Here is a 22,685-nt window from a genome sequence, read left to right as displayed (position 1 = left end):
ATGATAAAATAATCCATTATTAAAAGACGACACAGAAGGTGAGCACTTGCTAATAACCACTACAGTGAAACAAGCTTGCATACTGTACCTCAATCAATAAATACATCTCGGATAAAGCAAATAAACAAACAATGCTAATGTTACACACATTTAAATTTGCAGTTATAGCAAAGCATTGACAATACAAGATTATTAGGAAACTAACAAGAAGAAACCTCCAATTGTATGGCTGACAATAGTAATAAAGAACTGTAATTGTACTGCATCACTTATTCCAGCTGTATTTTGTACAAGAACAGAAATTGACAATATCCTACAATAAAAATTGTAAACCAAAAGAATAACCGGTTTACATTTATGACTGGAGATGCAGCACTCAAATACTAATCCAAACCAGAGGGTCCGATTCCTTCTGCTGTGCACACATCAGATTTCACGGTACTACAATATGCATGACGGGCAGCAGTGTGGAGTAGTGGTTAAGGCTCTGGACTCTTGACCAGAAGGTTGTGGGTTCAATCCCCAGTGGGGGACACTGCTGTTGTACCCTAGAGCAAGGTACTTTACCTAAATTGCTCCAGTAAAAAAAACAATTGTATAAATGGGTAATTGTATGTAAAATAATGTGATATCTGTATAATGTATAATGTGATATCTTGTAACAATTGTAAGTCGCCCTGGATAAGGGCGTCTGCTAAGAAATAAATAATAATAATAATAATAATAATAATAATAATAATAATAATAAATGTTCATATTAAAAGGCATGATTCTCACGGGACTAAAAACCAGATGTCCTCAGAGTTGGTCAAAAGTAGAGGTAGTAACCACCCAGACATGGATTTGTTTTCATCAAGGAAAGTCGGTAAACTAAAAATAAAATGCAACGTTGTGGCCAGAAGGCCCTTTTGTGCATGACTTGTAAAACGACAAACTGGTTGTAAACAATTACATTTCGTTGTACTTTCTTTTCCAAAGGTTAGAATAACAATTTTGTCCTTTGAGATGTATTTCTAAACATATCTTCACATGCACTATTCAAAGCATCGATTTTTTTAAGACTTGCCAATTATGTTTTGTATTTTCGGCCGCCCCCAATTTGGTTATGCACAATTGTAGCGTTTTACTGAACTGGAGAATCTTAGGAGAGATCGTACCAACTGTAATATTATATTATGAATGGTATTGCTTTGAGCCGAATACCCCGGAAATGCTGCATCGATTCGAATATAAAACTGACATGGTCCATTCGCACGGGAGTAAAAAAAATTAAAAAAAGGGACACAGGATGCTTGAGTTTGAAATTTTACAGAAGGTCCCAATGTCCTGTAAAAAATAATAATAATAAATCAGGACAACCTCTGAGAATTATCTGGGATAAAAAGAAGAAATGGACTACATTTCAATGATGTCGGTAAAAATTCCCAAACCACCTGTTGATGTGGCGATTTATAATCCCATACGAATCGGGCGTAAGATCAATAGCAGTCAAAGTTCAATGCCGGGGAAAAATGTTTCTCCACCTCGAGTCTCTTTACACACAAAGAATCACACAAGTGCAAGCTTGTTTATACTGTACAAAGCAAACTCACAGTACTCAAGGTCTACATGACCTTGTCAATTTACAAGGGAATAAATTACTTTGACAGAATTCTCTGTCTGTCCAGAACACTTAACCTAATTACATGGCCCTGTGAAAGTACAATCTTGGCAACAAGGCTATTTGAAACACACCGTGCATACTTATACAACCCAATGATTGCACTGAACTGGAAAAGGTGTTGTATGGTACAGTATGTTAAAATGCTTAAGTTGTTTAAACCACAAGAATCTCTATACTGTGGCAGTCAGTCAAGACTAGATTTGCTTTTTTAATATTACTTAGTATCCCGCTTACATACTGTAAAGTTTCTCACAGTGAAAGGAAAATGCCACATAAGCAGGTTTGATTTTTCAAACATCATAATGACACAGCAATGAGCTCTAGTTATCTGTCCATCACATTACTGCTGGCCTCTGCTTCTGACCTGCCACTTTAAACTGTATTGTTTGTTTTAAAAACACAATGCATTTTGACTAGGGGTGTGCGATAATACCGATATACCGGTATATTGTGATATTCATCAGGCAATACAATAACCGGTATTTGAACAACACCAGTATCTTTGGTTAAACCGATTCAGGGAAGCTGGAAAAAGTCTGCCATTACCTTGCAAGATAATCACTTCCTGCGAGAACTCCTAATGCGAGCAGTGCTAAACAAAAAAGAAAATATGGCAGAAATACATGGGGATTTCAAGCTGCTTAAATTTAGCAAAGCAAAGAGTCATGTCTGGAATAAATTTCCTAATAAAATAAAAATCGAAAAAGACTGGCTGTATCGCATCAATCATAGTGATATGTTGTTTATACAAGGCTGAAGTAAAATATGCTGGCAAATTTCGCCCTCCCCTTTAGTCCTAAAAGAGTCAGAGTGAACAGAGCAAAAACAAAAATATATCTGTGCGTTTTTTATTGGTATTTAAATCGTAATGGTGATACTTTGCTTCTTTATCATCTCTGGATGTTTTACATTATATTGATCTGCGTGTGATTAAATTCATAACCTTTACAGTAAAAAAAAATAAAACATAAAATAGGGTTAATTACTGTCTACAGTGCTCCAGATAAGGGGCGTACCGTCGAAATTCCCGACTAAAAAACAGCCAATTACGACCTCCCAAAAATATTGAGGATTTGTTTTACAGCCGTGGAAAAATAAATACGACCCCTGAAATTAATGAGCGTGCTCTTGTAGAGCAGATTTCCTAAGTTCTGCACAGACCTGTGCAGTTCACACAACAGAACTGCAGAAATGTGCGCTTTGCAACCGTCAGAAGTTTCTATTGGTGCTGCGGTGCACACACTTAATGGTTACAATTCATTCTCTCTGTCTCTCTCACACGGGTCGAGCAGAAGCCAAAATAAGATGAAGCAGGTAGTTCGCACTTTCAAAAAAAAAAAAGTGCAAGTGTATTGCTCAGAGTAAATAATGGTATACAAGTATACAAATTAGAAATGTATTTTACCTGTGGAAGAGTCTAAAGAAATGTAGATTTTGCCAGTACACAACCATGTATGATAAGAAAGTAATGGAATTGTTACACTACTAGTCAATACCACACACTCCATTAAAAAAAAAAAAAGATTTTAGTTCCTCCCTTGTAACAACTGTAATGGACTTTAGGAAGGGAAACCTGAAAACGTATGTGATTATTTTTTATTATTATTTTCATGAAAATCACTATAGTGCTATAAAAATTGTACTGATATTTTCTGTTTTAGTGCAATGTTTTATATTGCAAAACCACTACACAAGTTGAAAAATAAACAAACTAAATAAATACATTTGAAATTTAACCTACAGAATAAAAACCGGGTGTAAAGCCCCTTGAGGATTCTATACCAGTAGTGACTAAAGTTCATTCAAAGGATTCGTCTACAAAAGACTACAAAAATATAAAAGCCAGGGTAACCCTGACTTATTTTATTATCACAAAACTGTACTGCTGCAGTTTGTGGGAAATTCAAAATTACTCCTGCTGACAAAATTCTGGGAGCGATTGAAAAAAAAATTCTGGAGCACTATATCCATCTATCTATCTATATTATATACAAACTTTGCCATGACAGCGGTACCACCAACCTTACATATCACATTCGCCAGTATCACCCGGGGGTCTTACTTGCAGAAGGAAATTTGAGTCCCAGTGAACAAGTAAAGGTTAGTACATCGATTTCAGGTCAGCAAACAATCACACCTATGCTCGGGGCGAATTATCCAACTAATTCAGCTTGGGCAAAAATGATCATGGAAAAGTGCAAGTGTGTTTTTTTTGTTAGTTTTTTTTTTTTTTTTTTAATTAAAGAACTCAGGCCATACAGAATGGTTGATTCTGCAGACTTCAGAGGCTTCGTGTACATCCTGGACCCACGATACCAAGTACCCAGCAGGAAACAATTCAGAGGTTATAATACCACAAAGTCAAGGCTGAAGTGAAAGCTGAATTGCAGACTGCTAAACAAGTGTTAACTGATAATGACTAGCATTTACAAAAACATGTTGAGTTCAGAAAAAAAACATGTTTAATATAAAATGAAAATAGATATTATTTACAAGAATAATAAGAAATTAAGTTTACATTTTAAAATCAATGTTGAGACTTAAATAGCTAATTCAGTGTTTTTGAAATATGCAAAATTGCAATATGCATACAAATTTGATTAATAACTGTTCAGTTCTCATTTTGGAAGCAATAAAATCATCAGCATCGCTCAGCACTGAATTCCAATATGAATCGCAATGCATATCGCAATATTGTCTTCAGTATTGCAATACAGATCCTCAGTCCCAATACCCACCCCTAATTTTTACTGTTTTTATTTTTTAAATATGTTCGGTTGGACCTTGGGTACATACTGTAGTACTGTTAGATGTATCAGAAACAAGGAGAGTACCATAGTTTAAATTCATGAAAACTAAGCCCAACCAACCTGTCTCCAACTCTAAGTTTCACCATTACTGTTAGGCTACTCTCTCATTGCAGGAAGCTACAAAGTGAACCAAGAATAGGCTGCTTACAGTAGGAAGAGTTCACGGGATAGATTGTGGAACTTATTGTTCTGGCACATGAAAATACAGATTTCTTATTATTAGTTTCCGAATAATCTTGTATTGTTATGCTTTGCTAACTGCAAATTGAGAGAGTACAGAAATATTAAACTCCTGCACAGTTCTTCTAAATGCTTGTGTGTAACATTAACAATGTGGTTTTCTATTCGCTTTTTCTTAGATTGTTAGTTACTAACTGAGGTACAGTATGCAAGCTTGTTTTACTGTAACCTGTAGTACTTTTACTTCAAATGTCATTCTTACATTATATTAAACTGTTCTGTATGTGTTACTAGGATCAAATACATAGATTTAAGTGACATTTGCTTTAAATCACTTAACATTTTTTCTCTTGTTATGCCTTCTTTTTAAATAGGCTAAAAACGTGATGTTGCAAATAGTTTTTTAAAGTCTAATCACAAATACAAGATTTTTTTTTCTTTTTTTTTTTATACAAAAGAGCACCATTTCAGTAAAATACTATTACATGCAGGAAAGCATTGTCAAATCAGTTGGTGTGGCAGAAAGGACACAGAAACAGTTACTTGATGGTGGGATGATAATATCTAGTACTCCCTATGGCTGTCTTGAGAACCACTAGCTGTTCACAAGACATGCTGCACTGCAAGAACATTGACTGTATATAAATGTTTTATATAATGGGATTTTTCTATGAAAGCTTGAGAATTCAGAGGATACACCATGAATGTTCATAGAGTACTGTAGTTATTGGACGAATGAACAGCCCATGAGCCTCCAAAGGAGGTAGAGTATGTTGTTTATGGCTATACTTGTTAATGAAATAACCACAGGACTCGATTTAGTAGCGGATATCAAATAATTACTTTCCTTATATCAAGCTCCTCATCTGCTTAGCAATGCATCGTAATTTAGAACAGGGGGAATCACTCAGGCATTTTGTCATTGGATTTGAACAAATACAAGATAGATTCCAAAATGAAATCTGGCAAATCTGCATTAGTAAGACCTCACCTAGAATACTGTGTTCAGTTCTGGTCACCTCGTTACAAAAAGGATATTGCTGCTCTAGAAAGAGTGCAAAGAAAAGCAACCAGAATTATCCCGTGTTTAAAAGGCATGTCGTATGCAGAGAGGCTAAAATAATTTAATCTATTCAGTCTTGAACAAAGAAGACTACGCGGTGATCTGATTCAAGCATTCAAAATCCTAAAAGGTATAGACAATGTCGACCCAGGGGACTTTTTTGACCTGAAAAAAGAAACAAGGACCAGGGGTCACAAATGGAGATTAGATAAAGGGGCATTCAGAATAAAAAAGTGCTTCCTATTTCCTACACGGAGAATTGCGAGGGTCTGGAACCAACTCCCCAGTAATGTTTTTGAAGCCGACACCCTGGGATCCTTCAAGAAGCTGCTTGATGAGATTCTGGGATCAATAAGCTACTAACAACCAAAACGAGCAAGATGGGCTGAATGGCCTCCTCTCGTTTGTAAACTTTCTTATGTTCTTCTTATGCAAGTAGAAAAATGATTCACTCAGAACCATCAAATATGAAAAAGTTATTTGATGCTAAATATCTCAACACTCAGCTTCAGCTGTAAAAACCTACAGTAGTTCTGGGACGAATTATAGGTTTGTGCAATACAAAATGTATTTGGATTTTTTGTCACACAGACAGGCAAGTTGTGATCGACATTTTTTTTTTTTGCAGTAACACATCATTTTCTGGTAGCCATTTGAAGCTCTTCAGCTCAGTGAAAACGACTGTCAGTACCCGATACTGTAGCTGACCTACTTTTGAGTTTTTATTCAGTAGCATCACAGAAAAGTCCCATGAAAGGTGGAACATTGTTATGACAGCTAACAAAAACAATGATAGCAAACCAGCTTTGAAATAAATGCCTGCTGTGCTAAACAGAGGTGAAGGCAGATTTCATCATAGCATCCAGAACTGCAATGTTTAGTAGAAAATGTCTTCCAATACTGTATCACAGTTCACTTATCAGAAAAACACGAGTATCAGAATCAAAAGATAAATAAATCCCCTTTAAAATGTCCTATATAGTTCTTAAATTCAACTGTCAAGTACATTATCACTATAACACGAAACCAGCTCACGTCAAATCCTGAAGTTTACTATCCAGCGTCCCTGCTATGCTATTGCATCACTACTGATGACACTGAGTTAGGAAATGTAGAGTCCAGGATTATCATAAAATAAATTAATGCAAAAATAAATGTAATGAATCAAGTTTATTTGTTATAGGAATCAATATCAGCAGTGGGCAGCAGTGTGGAGTAGTGGTTAGGGCTCTGGACTCTTGATTGGAGGGTCGTGGGTTCAATCCCAGCTGGAGGACACTGCTGTTGTACCCTTGAGCAAGGTACTTTACCTAGATTGCTCCAGTAAAAACCCAACTGTATAAATGGGTAATTGTATGTAAAAATAATGTGTAAAAAAAAAAAAAAAAAAAAAGTAATTGTGTGTAAAAATAATGTGATATCTTGTAAGAATTGTAAGTCGCCCTGGATAAGGGCGTCTGCTAAGAAATAAATAATAATAATAATAATAATAATAATATCAAGCGACATGTTCGCTCCATTTCTATCCAATCAAGTTTTTACATTTTATCATGACACAGATAATGCAGGACACAAATGGTCTACATTGTTGGATCATAATGAGGACTTCTGATTTTCGGTTTTAACCGATACAAAAAAAAAAAGAAAATCGGTGTACATGCAATAAACACCAGAAAAACACGGGAAAGGGTTACTCATTTCAAGTTGACTGTACCCCTTTCCCCTTGGAAAATAAATTTAAAAAATCCCAGTGCAGTTGGGCAATGTCCCCTGTTCCTGACATGTATCTCGCATTGATTAGTTTTGAATACTTTAAACCCACCCCAGCTACAGAGTAGCAGCAAATTCCTACATTTCTATTGGAGGATTGTAACACACTTGCGAGACTTAAAACGAGATGTTCTTGCTCGCGAGATTTAAAGCTGTATCACAGTACTATTGGTAGTATTTACACCTCCATGGAATTTCAAGTACGCAAGTAACGGGGCTCCGAAAAAAAGCCTTATACATCCCCACATGTTGCTACAACTGTTTAGGCTAAATAACGTACCTGTCATTTTTCTTTTCATTGTTAACACCCTTTACACTTATAACTTTAAAGTCTGTTTCAAAGCTCTTTTCAAAATGGACGCTGCTTACTCTTTAATGTCTGTGGTTTTGTTCTTACAAGATGTACATTTAAATTCACTTTTGATGCGACGTCTGTAATCCCTCGACACATTGTTAAAAGATTAGAAGGATTATTTTGCATCTACACTGTTGTAGCACCACATGGCAACTACTGCTAGTGATGCAAATCAGAGTTTCATGCGTCTCCAAAACTGTAAACCATCCTCCCTTTCGGTTTTGCATTGTCAAGGGTATGCAGAGGTATATTGTCTGCACAAAAGGCTTTGGTTAATTTGGAAAGTTTTGTTTCTCCTTTAAAGCTGCTCCCTCCACTTTCATGAAATTGTTTGGGATATTTCTCTGCTAGTTGCTTAGACTTTGCCACTTTCTGTGTAAGCATTCACCTTTAATTTGATATTTGCTAACCAATTTAACGTTGCACTACCAAAGAACTGTACTGCTCACTTCCTATTTTCACGCTGAGTGGAAATAAATGGCAGAGTCCATGGGTTTTGCGAGTCATGACCACCATGATATAATCATATCCTTAATCATTATCCTTATTAATGTCTAGTAGAAACATATCTCTGTGTTGCCTGGGGTCATAAACTACGACATCATTCCGAGATGGATATCTGTTGTTTATTAGCATAATTAATCAAGCAGCATGTTTATAGTGTAAAAGAAAAATCTGCAAATCTGCAAAATCTTGTGCAGCACAAATGTGTTCAATATCATATACTGAGAGAGTGATTCAAAATGTCTTTGTCCAAAAGATGTTCTGCCAAACTAACAACAATTGGGCTTTATAATTACAGTTCCTCATTCAAGATACCATTTCAGGATTGACCATGCAAGATATTTTGATATTAATAATATCTATTGCAGCTTAGTTCATGCTACTCAGCTTTATGTCATGTGTTGTTTTTTACACACCTGGGGAAAGAAAATGTCACCACTGGTACAGAGATTTTTTATTATTATTATTATTATTATTATTATTATTATTATTATTATTATTATTATGGATGTTTCACAGGCGCCTGCAAAATAAACAAACCACATAAAATGTGAAGGTAGAGAAATAGCTCCACGGAAGACATACAACACAACCAGTAAGCCTGATCATATCCTACCTCCCCTCCGAATACTACTCCAAGTATTCCTTATGCCCGGCAGCTAATGCATTTTGATGACCCAAACATGGGCTGGTGGCCAGGGTATTGTTGAAGTTCATCTAGCCTGTGGCATGAATTCTCTCAACCAGCTGCTGAAGCGCAATATCACACTGCTCTATTAACAACCCTACTACAGATAAAACAACTGCATTGTTTCTGCTGCTGAATAGGCCTGATTATTGGGATTTAGCCTAATTTTGCCTTTGGGACATTCCACTGCGAGAATCAATTTATAAAACACAAGCCCATAAAACTTCAAAAACTCAAATTCAAAAATATTCAATAAAACAGTTCCCTTTTGATGTTCACAATTTGACAGCAGAGTGCAAAGCCTTGAGAAATTGGAGACAGAAAATTAAGAAAGTGTTATAAAGCTGCAGGGGTTTAGCACATAAACAGAAACTCCTGTTGTAGCAGTGAGGTGATAGCTTTGAAACATACAGCAACATGAACCAACAGTCATCTAAACTTACAAAAAGTAGGGGAGGTTTGAGCGACAACCTTCCAGTGCTCCCCAATAATGTTTTTATTTGGTTGAATGATCCTTAAACTTTGATTTGATTGAATGTTACTTTAAAGAAGTGTTAATCATGATGAAAATTACTTATTTAATATTAATGTTATCATTAATTTAAATCTAATCATTCAAATTATTTCTAACCACATTTAAAAAACAGAACAGTATACAAAATAAAAATGATATACTCTACCTTGAAAAATACAAATATGTAGTGATAAAATGTAAGGTATAATAATAATAATAATAATAATAATAATAATAATAATAACAACAATAATAACAACTATTTAGTTAAAGTTAAGTATGATGCAATCAAAAACGCCGATTTAAAAAATATAAATAATGCTGAAAGACTTGATATTTAGATTTTTCTAAAGAAACAAAATGAACAAATTTTGTACTTTAATAGTTATCAAACACATTGCTATTTTTTTTTTCCTCTCAGAAATGTGGTAAGGAGATTTGGTTAATTAAGTTAAATCTGATATCCCTGAAACTCTAGCTGGCATACTGCTTTGTCTTTAAACTCAAACAAGTGCTATACTACTTAGTGGTAAATACAAACTGATTTTCAACTGAATCTGTGTATAGATCTGAAAGTCCGTCAAGCAGAGATGAGTTTTCCATAAGTATCGCGATACGAATCGTATCGTGGCTTGTGTATCGTGATACGAATCGTATCGTGACCTTGTGTATCGTCTCACCCCTAATGCTTCATCATTTGACATGAAAACACTCAGAAATGACTAGATCGAGTTACTGAATGCAGTAAAAAGCAAACATCCATAATAAACAGAACACTCCAGATGGCGACTGACATTTATTTAGCCCTTACATCCCTGTGTATACGTATAGCACAAGGGTTCCTCTCCCCCAATATTAAATTCAAAGAACACATACGTGTAAATAAATGATGTATCGGTTTTAATTTACCAGTACACTTTGAGGCAAATCGTTTGTTTAAAAATAAATAAATAAATAAATAAATAAATAAATAAATAAATAAAAATGTCCTCGCTATCTATGTAATTTCTCAACAGAAGGGGATATAGATGTGGATTTCCCGTTTGTGGCACCGATCCCTGAACAGTAGCGTTAATATAACAATGTATTGGAGTCTGTGCATTTGATAGATTCTGTAACATATGCTGCTGTATTTATCATTGGTTTTCGTTTATTCTTTGATATGAATAGAATGTAAAAAAATAAATAAATAAATAAATAAAGGTTTTAGTTTATTTTATTCACTTTGTGCCCACAGGGCCAGCACAAGTACATCTCAATAGTGCCGTACAAAGAGAGACATTTACCAAGCTAAAAATAATACAAATGCTTTTAAAAAGACCAAAATTCCCATTGGGGTTTTTTTTTTTTTTACATTCTATTGATTTTTTAGTATTACATGCAGGTTAGCCGCTATAAGATAGTTACCTTTATTAAATGTGCACAGATGAATCTACCAGTTAATCAACTAATGCCCATAAATTAACTAATCAAAAATTTGAATCGAGTGACAGCACTAATTTCAATATATACTTTGGTGTGTACGTGGTTTTTTTTTTTTTCCCCACTTTTTGTTGTTAGTCTTTCCGATGTTAAAATATTATTTGCTTATTTAGGGGTTCTTTGCTTGGACAATACTAACCAGGGCTGTCAGTATACATCATACTGTAATATAATGAGTGTGTGTGTGTGTGTATGTAGATATGGTTTAAACGCTGACACCTGCATAGCATTTAAATGTTCATAAAAATGTATCCCTAGTATAAATCTACACTATGATCTTTATGCAGTATGAAGAAACCCTGTTTATATTAAAATGAACAAAACTTGCATATTGGGAATAAGGTAAAAAGAAAAAAAAGTAGATTGACATACTCCATGGTAACTCAAAAATGTAATAATGTACTACTTGAAATGCCTGATGCACACATACAGATACCCTACATACAGTCTATCCCTTATCAATCATGTTCCCATTCAATCCAACAGCAAGGGCTCGATGGGTTTTGAAATCGTCAGCAACCTTGTAATAAAAAAATACCTCCGCTCCAAGTCCATTTCCTTTAATAAGACATCCACTTACCTAGCCACTCAAATGTCATTTATAACACTGATGGCCTGCCTGCATGCAGATTACTGAATGAGAATGTGTAGCTTCAGTGTAAGCACCAGTTGCTGCTGGACAGTTATATTTGGTGGTATTTACATCTATCGCCACTTTCACACTGGCACTCCTAACCAGGTCACAATCCTGCGTAGTGTGAAACCACATACCTGGGTTAACCCGGGTCCCAGTGACCCACCTCAGGATGTGGGTTGAGCGAGACAAAATTCTTGACAGCCATTCGTGAGCGGACGCAATAACAAACAGCCACGCCTGCGTGAAGGTTTCACTTCCGCAAGGAATGCTACTGTTTAGCCATATTTTTGTTGCTTGAGACACACCATAAGCCAGATTGCAGCAGAGATGATGAAACATTGTTCTAATTACAACGGTTCAATCCAGAGAAGCTTGGATGGAAGCGTCTGTAACAAGCTGCTTCCGGGGCATTGATACGTGCATTATTTACGTGCATCTGTCACCCAGGTCAACCCTGCTTTATCAAAAGCAGTGTGAAATCGTGTACATGATCCGCATGACACCAGGTCCTCCCCGGGTAGGTTCTGACCTGGGTAGATCATGCCAGTGTGACAGGGGCTTATCTTTCAATAATAAGAAAGGAATGTTGTTAAACAATTGCACAAACAGAATACCACACAGATGAATAACTCGAATTGCATGATGTGTCCTTTACTGCACTCTATTGCAGACCGGCGTGGACCTTGCCCAGTCTGAAAATTTACTTTGGAGGGTTTGTTTTCCTTTTTTTTTTTTTTTTAAACTTCACATACTGCTAATGGATAAAGCAATAAACATATGGTGCTTTCTTTAGGTTTAGGCAATTCTTCATACTTTCAGAGTACAGAAAGACAGAAATCTTGGAAATTTCAGTAGTGAAATAAGTAGGCTTTTCTCTAATCAACTCTGCAGTGTCCAACAGCAATGTCTAATTGTACCTAAATATGTTTGCATTGCCAGTGTTTTATGGCTTGATTTATCAAAAGGCAATTCCCAGTTTGCTTACATTGCAGATTATAGTTTCTGCTGGAGGGACAGAAGCCAACCAACTCCATTAAAACCTGTTTTCCCCTATGTCACTAAAAAATATGCATGTTACTAAAAGAAAGAGGATCACTTTTTTCACCTCCCACCCAGATATGAAGGTGGGTTGTACAGATCAGTTCACCAGAGACATGACAGCGAGCAATAACGCTGGTTATATTTTATGTAATCCAAGTGGCGCGTTAATAAATTGACAGAGGTAGGTTTACAGATATGTAAATGTCACCCTCTATCTTGTTCTATCGATTAATGTAGGCTTCCACAAAGTGCTCTACCTTTCATACTTGCGAAACAGTTCCGTGTCTTTTTACTATTACTTCCCACGAAACAGTGCCCCTGTCTTTTTACTATTACTTCCCATTATAATCTAGACGAGCTGTCAATGCATGCAAACCCATGGCAGCAGAAGACAAGATAATCTACCCGACCGACTACTCCGTCAAAACTAACTTTAAAAGAATACAAATATATCCACTGCATCGGATCTTTAGGTACTACTACTACTGTGCATACTGCTGTTGCTGATGTGATGAGCACATGTCATTACTTACAGGGCTAGATCTCACACAACATACATACCAAAGAGAACATGTTTCATTAAAAAAGGTAACTTATTCAAACCTCTGCTCTGGTATTTCAAAAAAAATAATAAATATAAAAGCTGGTTTATACTTCCGATATATATCCCAGCTGTAATTTTAACTAATAATAATATACTGATACACAGGCAGGCAGTCCTATATTTCCTGGCAATTTAAACAGTCCAAAACATTACGTTGTATACCATACAATACTACTCTAGTACCATTTAATATTATTAAATATTTAGGGTCTAGTCTAACCATACTGAAAACATCGGTTGAAAAAAAATATAGCAGTTTATAAATGTATGCCTAACACCGTGGGTTTCTGTACCAGAGTCTAATCCCTCCGTTATTATGGCCTTGAGAACTTTGTGCCTGAGACCAAGATACTAGTACAATACCCCAAATACAACAGTTTATTTTTAATTGGATACCCGTCCGTTTTGGGGTAAAGTGAGCGAGGTTTTTTAGGTTGCGATCAGGTCCATTAGTTATGAGTAAAGCCAATTCGAGGCCCAGGTTTGACGATCACGGCTCAGCCTCTTTGACTTTACCGTCTCAGCAATGAGCAGCGAGGCTTGAGCTGGTCTCGGTTAGCAACACACCAAGCAGCCTGACAAAAGGCTGAAGACGAGCCGTGCATTTTAAATGTAAATGCAACTGCATAGTAGATAAACAGAAAATAGCAACTTACCCCTGATCCCAGCAACTCCAACACTGAACCCCCTAGTCCTATAACAACGTGAAACCAGTTCCTTGAAAGCCAGCAGAGCTCCGTTTGCAACAACGTGAGTTGTGTATATTTAAATTCAATGGAGAGTAGTACAGTAAGTCTATGCCTTCCGTGTGAATGTGAGTATATTTTCAGACCGCACTGTCCCTGGAAGCGTTACTAAGAACTGCAACTCTCACCGAAATCACCCTCCTCCCTCCAGCTACTGCGGCTGCGCCTTAAAACTGTTCACGTCATTGCTGTCGTCACTATAATACCGCCGGCCATCTGATGAAGAGTTGCTGGTAAATGCTATTTGTATTTTTTTTAAAGACCAACAGAGAGAGAAGTTACACACGCTCTTGCAACTGTCTTCACTGACATTTTACTACCCTACATAGACATTCAAAATCCTAAAAGGTAAAGACAATGGTCGACACAGGGGACTTTTTTGACTGAAAAAAGAAACAAGGACCAGGGGTCACAAATGGAGATTACTAGATAAAGGAGCATTCAAAACAGAAAATAGGAGGCACTTTTTTACACAGAGAATTGTGAGGGTCTGGAACCAACTCCCCAGTAATGTTGTAGAATCTGACACCCTGGGATCCTTCAAGAAGCTGCTTGATGAGATTCTGGGATCAATAAGCTACTAACAACCAAACGAGCAAGATGGGCTGAATGGCCTCCTCTCGTTTGTAAACTTTCTTATGTTCTTATGTTCTATTATCTCAAGTATAATTTCCACGTATTTACCATATAGTTGACAGAACATACCCACCATAATAATAATAATAATAATAATAATAATAATAATAATAATAATAATAATAATACATGTTTCATTATTGTTACAAATTGGAATAGTTTAAACTATATAATAATGCATGTTTTGCTGTACAGCTGTAAACCTGTTAAAAGACCACCTTAAAGAAGAGTTGAGTCCATGAAACAGAAGGCAATTCCATGAAGAATTAACTGGCAACTTTTCAAGCAACCTGTTGAAACTGGCATCTTTTTTTTTTTTTCAAGAGTTCAAGCAACAGTATTAGATTATTGTTTTTTAAGTCAATTTTGTTTTAGGCTGACTCACCATGATTTCTTAGATTCAGCAATTGGAATGGAGTTCAAAAGAGAGCTTTTGCATGGGGCAAGCTGAAAACAATAATGACAACATATTGTAGCGATCCGTGCAATTATGTTTTGTACTGTGTTCCTACTGTGTTTGCGGACTGTTATTCCCGCTGTATTGTGTTCCCTTTCCGCTCTGTAGTTCCCGCCGTTTGCTTGTATAACCCTGTGTGTATAAAAGCTGGTTTATACTGCCGAGTCCGACTGCGACACAGTTTTTGGTCTCAGTCAGTGGTCTCCGACGGTTGGAATGACATCATCCGCATTGCCGCGAGCTGCGTCTTTTTTGAAAAGTCGTACAGGCTTTTCTTGTATGTCTACAACCACAAAACACACAGGGTCGGGTGATTTTGAAAAAATCCAACATTTGTCGCATGGTCGCAAGCCAGTGAAGCGCGACAGAGCTAAAATAAATTTGCTAAAATGAATATTGGTGCTTACATAGGCTACCATGCACAGCAACCACTTCTGTAATAATAACAATAATAATGAATAAAATGTATTTTTATTTGTATTATTGTTATTCTTTTTATATATTTGAGTCACTAATAAGTTAACATCGCTATTTATTTTCTGTTTGCAATTACTTTCCCCACAAAGTGGAGAAGTAGAGGTGGTCGACCGCAACCCACCGTCCGACGGGCCGAACAAGAGGAAGGCAACGCAGCCCAGAGCATCGCCTCATTGGCAGAGGCCCTGCGGTAGATCGTGGCCGTTCAACAGGCCATAGTAGAGCAGTCCGGAAAGCACCACGGCCAAGACCTGACTAATCACCAACAGGAAATGGAAGAGGGCCGAAGTAGAAGGGGAAGCTTCGACCCGCGTCTCCAACCCCAAACAAACCACCAGCACACCAGTTATCATGGGGTGAACCAGTATCGGGGCGCATCTCCATCTGAACTGCAGGGTGGAAGGCGTGCCCTGCACCGCGCTGATAGACACCGGATCCACCGTCACCCTAGTCAGACCTGACGTCCTTCAGCAGGCTGGCAAGACCAGCCGGGCTAAAGTGGCAACCACGACGGTGCAACTGCGGACAGTGACGGGACAACTATCCCCGATGCGAGGGAGAGGGCCACTGCAACTGCGTCTGTGGGGGACCGCCTTCGACCATGGCCAGTGCATCACGGGGTTGGATTTCCTTCAACAGGCGAGAGGGAGGCTGGATCTGGCAAAAGGGACGACCTATGGAGCAGGCCCACCACTCCTTCTAGAGGAGCCAGCCACCCCACCCAGCGCAACAGGCTTCATGGGGAACCCTGGTACATGCCAGCCCTTTCAAGGGCTCCTGCAAAAGGCATCAGCCAGGGTTGAAACACCAGTGGAAAGCCAGAGCGATCGCCATCGCTACCAACAGCGAGCACCAAGAGCAAGGCAGCGACCGAGCGTCAGACGCCAGACATGGAAGCATGGGCATGGAAGTTCATTTCATCTTGCCAGGTGCGCCCTGACTGCCACCGCCGCTGTTGTGGACCGACAGTGGCAGCAAGGAAAACCTGTGCTGGATCGCTCCAACTGTGGAGCTGGACTCTTGGGTATTGCACCCTGTTGAACTTTTTGGGAAAAAAAGACTAAGGTGGGGGCAATGTAGCGATCCGTGCAATTATGTTTTGTACTGTATTCCTACTGTGTTTGCATACTGTAATTCCCGCTGTATTGTGTTCCCTTTCCGCTCTGTAGTTCCTGCCATTTGCTTGTATAACCCTGTCTCTGTGTCTATGACTGCGCAGAACACTACAATATATTAAAAACATTAAAACAACGAATAAAACTGTTTTAATGAACAGGTTTAGTTCTGGTGAGATTGATCGGTACAGAAGTAAAAAGATCATTCTTAAAAGTAAACGTGCCAATGCCCAGAAACATGTAGGAGTTTTACTATCTTCCAGCTTTCAAGTGTGCTTTTGGTGATGTGCAGGCTGAGGCTCAAATCAAACAAGTCATACTGGATCTCACAATGTCAGCATCACAGTCATACCTGACATGATTGGAAACATGCAGGAATGCTAGATAACTGCCTTTCAGGTGAGAGGAATGTAGCATTACTTTAGAATAAACTGAATAATGTGTTCTTGCCATGCCCCACAAAAACAAATAGTCATTTTAACTATAAATAAATAAGAACATAAGAAAGCTTACAAACGAGAGGAGGCCATTTGGCCCATCTTGCTCATTTGGTTGTTAGTAGCTTATTGATCCCAGAATCTCATCAAGCAGCTTCTTGAAGGATCCTAGGGTGTCAGCTTCAACAACATTACTGGGGAGTTGGTTCTAGACTCCCACAATTCTCTGTAAAAAAGTGCCTCTTATTTTCTGTTCTGAATGCCCCTTTATCTAATCTCCATTTGTGACCCCTGGTCCTTGTTTCTTTTTTCAGGTTGAAAAAGTCCCCTGGGTCGACATTGTCAATACCTTTTAGAATTTTGAATGTTTGAATCAGATCGCCGCATAGTCTTCTTTGTTCAAGACTGGATAGATTCAGTTATTATCAAGAATAATTCTGGTCGCTCTTCTTTGCACCCTTTCTAAAGCAGCAATATCCTTTTTGTAGCGAGGTGACCAGAACTGAACACAATATTCTAGACAAGGTCTTACTAATTAATTGTAGAGTTTTAACATTACTACCCTTGATTTAAATTCAACACTTTTAACTATATATCCGAGCATTTTGTTGGCCTTTTTTTTATAGCTTCCCCACATTGTCTAGATGAAGACATTTCTGAGTCAACATAAACTCCTAGATCTTTTTCATAGATTCCTTCTTCAATCTGAGTATCTCTCATATCGTATTTATAATGGACATTTGTATTGCCTGTGTGTAGTACCTTACACTTTTCTATATTAAATGTCATTTGCCATGTGTCTGCCCAGTTCTGAATGCTGTCTCGATCATTTTGAATGACCTTTGCTGCTGCAGCCTTGTTTGCCACTCCTCCTATTTTTGTGTCATCTGCAAATTTAACAAGTTTGCTTACTATACCAGAATCTAAGTCGTTAATGTAGATTAGGAAGAGCTGAGGACCTAATACTGATCCCTGTGGTACTCCACTGGTTACCTCGCTCCATTTTGAGGTTTCTCCTTGTGGCCGGGTGCCCCGCCCCTGTGCGTATTTATGTGTTTTATGTTGTATGTGGCGTGTTAATGTTGGGGTATACAGTATGTATTGGTACACGGTGTGTGGGTTATCACAAGTGATTTAAAATACTGTATATAGTTGTATTTAGGCACAGGGATTGCACAATCACTCCACGTGCAGATTAAAGTGGGTATTAGGATGGAAGCATGGGGAGCACAATTGGTTCACATGCAGATGTACCGAGATTCCAATTGAATGAATGATTAGCAATTCAGTCTCGGTACAAGCTTCATAAAAGATCCAGTGTTTTACACACACGGGGTTGGGTGTACAGTGGGGAGGTACAGGAGAGAGAGGAGATAAACAAAATAATAATAATAACAATTGCTATTCATGCTGGAAACACCAGCACAATACTTGTTTGATTGAGTGTTCATTTTGTTTTGCTTGTTCAGTGTGTTTCTGTTTAGTTTAAACCTTTTATTTTGTAATAAACCGGTGCAAGCAGAGTATTTACATTCACTAAAGAGACTGTGTCCATTCAGTTCCTGGTCTGACATCACCACACGAGCCATCCTGTTCACACTCCTCTAATGAGTATTTTATGTTTTCTACATGTTAACCACTCCCTAATCCATGTGCATGCATTTCCTTGAATCCCTACTGTGTTCAGTTTGAGAATTAATCTTTTATGCGGGACTTTGTCAAAAGTTTTCTGGAAATCTAAATAAACCATGTCATATGCTTTGCAATTATCCATTGTCGATGTTGCATCCTCAAAAAAATCGAGCAGGTTAGTTAGACACGATCTCCCTTTCCTAAAACCATGCTGACTGTCTCCCAGGATACTGTCACCATATAGGCATTTTCCATTTCGGATCATATTATAGTTTTCATAAGTTTCCATATAATTGAAGTCAGGCTTATTGGTCTGTAGTTACCTGGTTCGGTTTTGTCTCCCTTTTTGTGGATCAGTATTACGTTTGCAATTCTCCAGTCTGTCAGTACATCCCCTGTCTTATGAGACTGTTGCATGATCTTAGTTAGCGGTTTGTAAATAACTTCTTTCATTTCTTTGAGTACTATTGGGAGGATCTCATCCAGCCCAGGGGATTTGTTTATTTTAAGAGCCTCTGTTATGCTAAAGTTATTTAAAACTGGATAGGAACAGGTCGACACGTGGGGCATGTAAAATTAAAATCAATTGCAGTATAAATATTTACCTTGCCTCATTCATCAAATTCTTTCTGTATTTAATAGAAGAAAAAAATCTAAAATATGCCATGAAAGTCTAATACGTATCTCTATGCTGTCACATATGCTATCATAGAGCAATGTCTATTGACTATCCCACTTGTGAGTCAGCACTGGTTGTCTTTGTATCATTTAGACAATGCTTACAAATAAGAACACATACTGTCTCTCTACCAGTAAAATGTTAATTATTTTGAAAGATGTTGCTTCTTTATTGATGTATTAACATTTGTCATCCTTTCCCTGGCTTTCAACTTGCTTTGAGCTTGTCTGGTGAATCATAAAAACTAAGACTGAACAGCAGCTTGTGGCCAAGCTGAATGACTCAGTCAATTGAGGTGGAAAAAAACAAGACTTTAATACAAGGAAAGAAGGAAAGAGGGCATATCAAGTGTACTTGGGTTTCGTCTTGAACCTTTGCTTTGCCCTGTAGTTACAATAATGTTACTTTGATGTTTTTAGGGTGTGCATTGCGTTAGGTGGTTTTCAATACAGACAGACAGGCACAAGTTTCTAGTTTAATAAAAACAAACAAAGCATTGTAACTTACTAATTTTAATAAGTAAGAAATAACCCACGACCGGGTGTGCAGTAAGACAATTCTTACCGCACGCCCTGGAGTGGGTTATTTCACGGTTGTGTCAGCAGACAGCAGGAGAGATTTTAATTTTGTTTTAAATATGTTTCTGAAATTGGAGGGTAGTGGTGAGATGTATCTGTCGTGTCGAGTTTAAACATTGCGTACTCGCTAGTCAGTTTTATAAGGCGATATTTAGTTTAATAAGTAGATGCCGCTGAGTGAGACTTGCGTGGTGATTTCTCAGATGGCTTTTGAATAGTATTACTGCTTCTTGCCTCAGAGTTTTCTTTGTTCTGTTCTCTGACTAAATAAATACCACAGTATGTTTGCCAGTTTTTCTGTAGTTCTTAGTGACGGAGATGAAAAAAACAGATTGTTGAGTGATTTAAATGCAGTTTAGATAATTGTTACTATTAAGACGTAGTAATATTAATAGATCAGGTAAGTAAGTTGGTCTGTGATGTCATAGCCGTGTGGTAAGATAATTATTACCGCACAGTCATGTGATCTTGTTCAGCCAATCACAACACTTAATTTATCCAAGCCAATTTAACAGCCTATATAATTCATTAGAATTCTGGAACGTTCTAATGCTGATAAATAAAAACAATACCTAATTTTCTAGAAGTTATTAATCTCACAACCAGATCATCATTTTCCAGAGACAGATACAGAGATTCTACATTATTTTATTCACCAACTGGTATATATCAAGACCTGTGAAGAAACCAGCAATGTCATATGCGTGATCAGATTTTTCAAATTGCAAAAACAACATCTGAACTTTGTGGCAGTCAAGACTGGTGTAGGGTAGGGGAAGGTGAGGGAATTTCAAGCACAAAAATGTCAACACATTAAATTCCTCCAATTCTAAAAAAAAAAAAACAACACTTAGAAGCAAGAAAGTCCTGAAGCTTGAGTAACACATTTCTGTTTCCCCAGGGTCTTGCTTACATGTGCTGACACAGTGGGGAGGAGTATTTTTTGTGGCCAGTGAAAAATTTGGTAAGGCTACTTCAAGCAGCTTACTATGAGACAATTGTGGTAAATTTAGAAATGCTGAAATAACTAACACTGAAGACACGAGAAAGACTTATAGTACAGTTTATTTTAGTATGACTATACTCTAAGCATGCCCTGGTCAACAACACTGATGTAAAGGTATTGGGGTAAACATAGGCACATCACATTTAAATCAGGTGAAATCTGCATTTCACCTGAAAATCAGAGTTACTGGATGCAGCATTATCTAGCAATAAACAAATAATGAAATTCACTTGAATGTCAGCAAACTACAAACCATTTGTAATTACTCAGCTGTTACAAGGTAAAACTCAACTACTCGTACATGTAATCTAAAGTGCTACCAAAATAAATCTCCATCTGAAAAAATAAAACACCTCAGATACACATTAGTCTAGGTTAGTTGATCCAAATACTGTAGATTATTACAATACTAATATTAGTGCAGTATTGTTTGCTAAACCAGATTCTTAGGACAAACACACATCTATGTATAGTCATTAGAGCTCTTTGTAAAGAATGATGCTGTACAATTCAATTTGGCTCATAAACCTTACTTAAATCAACATTATTGATCAAGTTTATTGAATAATTGTTAAGGATCTTGAAATGCTTAATTAAATTACACATACTTAATGAAATGGATGGTCTATCTTTTAATTAAAATGACGTGGCTGTTATATATTGACCAAGCTTGAACACTGATGTGATTAACAAAGAAGTAGTTTTATTTCACCAAGTACAAACTCCGTCAGGTGTTCTAGTCCAGGGTTTCCCAATCCTGGTCCTGGGAGACCCCTGTGTCTGCTGCTTTCCAACTGAGTTCTCGATTACTTAATTGAACCCTTAATTGAACTATTCATTAGCTTAATTATATCTTTTTAATTGTTTTCAGCTTTTAAACAGTTGGAGATTTCATGTTAAATGTTCTATTTTATAAGTAACTTTATAGGAACTGAGAACAATTAAAAAGGTTTAATTAAGCACATTATTAGTTCAATTAAGGGGTTGATTAAGTAATTGAGAACTCGGAATGAAAACCAGCAGACACAGGTGTATATTCTTAAAGAGGAGACGATTCTCTATTCAGTGATACCATGATATTTACTAAGCAAGGGGTCTGAGAAAAATGGGCAATAAAATCCACATCCCTAGTCTTGCTGTAAATCTTTTTTTTTTTTTTTTTTTTGTAATTTGTGTTGGTACTGTACATTTTAAAACAAATGGACCACAATCTATTAACAACACATCTATCTGAAATTTAAAAAGTAACACAATGTCTAGGTAACTCACAAACTTTTGGATTATTAATAATAATAATAATAATAATAATAATAATAATAATAATAATAATAATAATAAGTACTCTGCAGAATGTGGCACTTTGTTAAATACAAACCAAACTGGAAATAGACCTTGTTGATTGTGCCTGTACAACAAAATATGTAGCTGTCACTAAAGAAAAATAACATATGCTAACATTCAAAATACCCAAGCTGCCATCCACTTAAAGTGTTACTGAACAGGTTGTAGTATGAAAGACCATCCGGGTCAAAAATGCTTTATTTACTACACGTTTCAAATATTTAGGACAAATATTGATTTGGACCAATCAGAATACATAAAATAGTACGT

General features: G+C 37.1%; 1 protein-coding gene across 1 annotated transcript in view; it reads right to left on the bottom strand.

The window, feature by feature from the left end:
* The window catches only part of LOC117399211 (SNF-related serine/threonine-protein kinase-like), a 54,556-nt gene extending 40,352 nt beyond the window's left edge, over positions 1 to 14,204 (bottom strand). The window contains exon 1 of the mRNA XM_033998258.3: positions 13,968 to 14,204. The gene's annotated coding sequence lies outside the window, so the exon portion shown is untranslated. The remainder of the gene's footprint in view (positions 1 to 13,967) is intronic.
* Between the last annotated feature and the right edge of the window lie 8,481 nt (positions 14,205 to 22,685).

The sequence above is a fragment of the Acipenser ruthenus genome, chromosome 4 (assembly GCF_902713425.1).
Source record: "Acipenser ruthenus chromosome 4, fAciRut3.2 maternal haplotype, whole genome shotgun sequence".
In the NCBI taxonomy this organism is placed as follows: domain Eukaryota; kingdom Metazoa; phylum Chordata; class Actinopteri; order Acipenseriformes; family Acipenseridae; genus Acipenser; species Acipenser ruthenus.
Note: the sequence above shows the minus strand (reverse complement) of the source record. Positions and strands in the feature narration are given on the sequence as shown.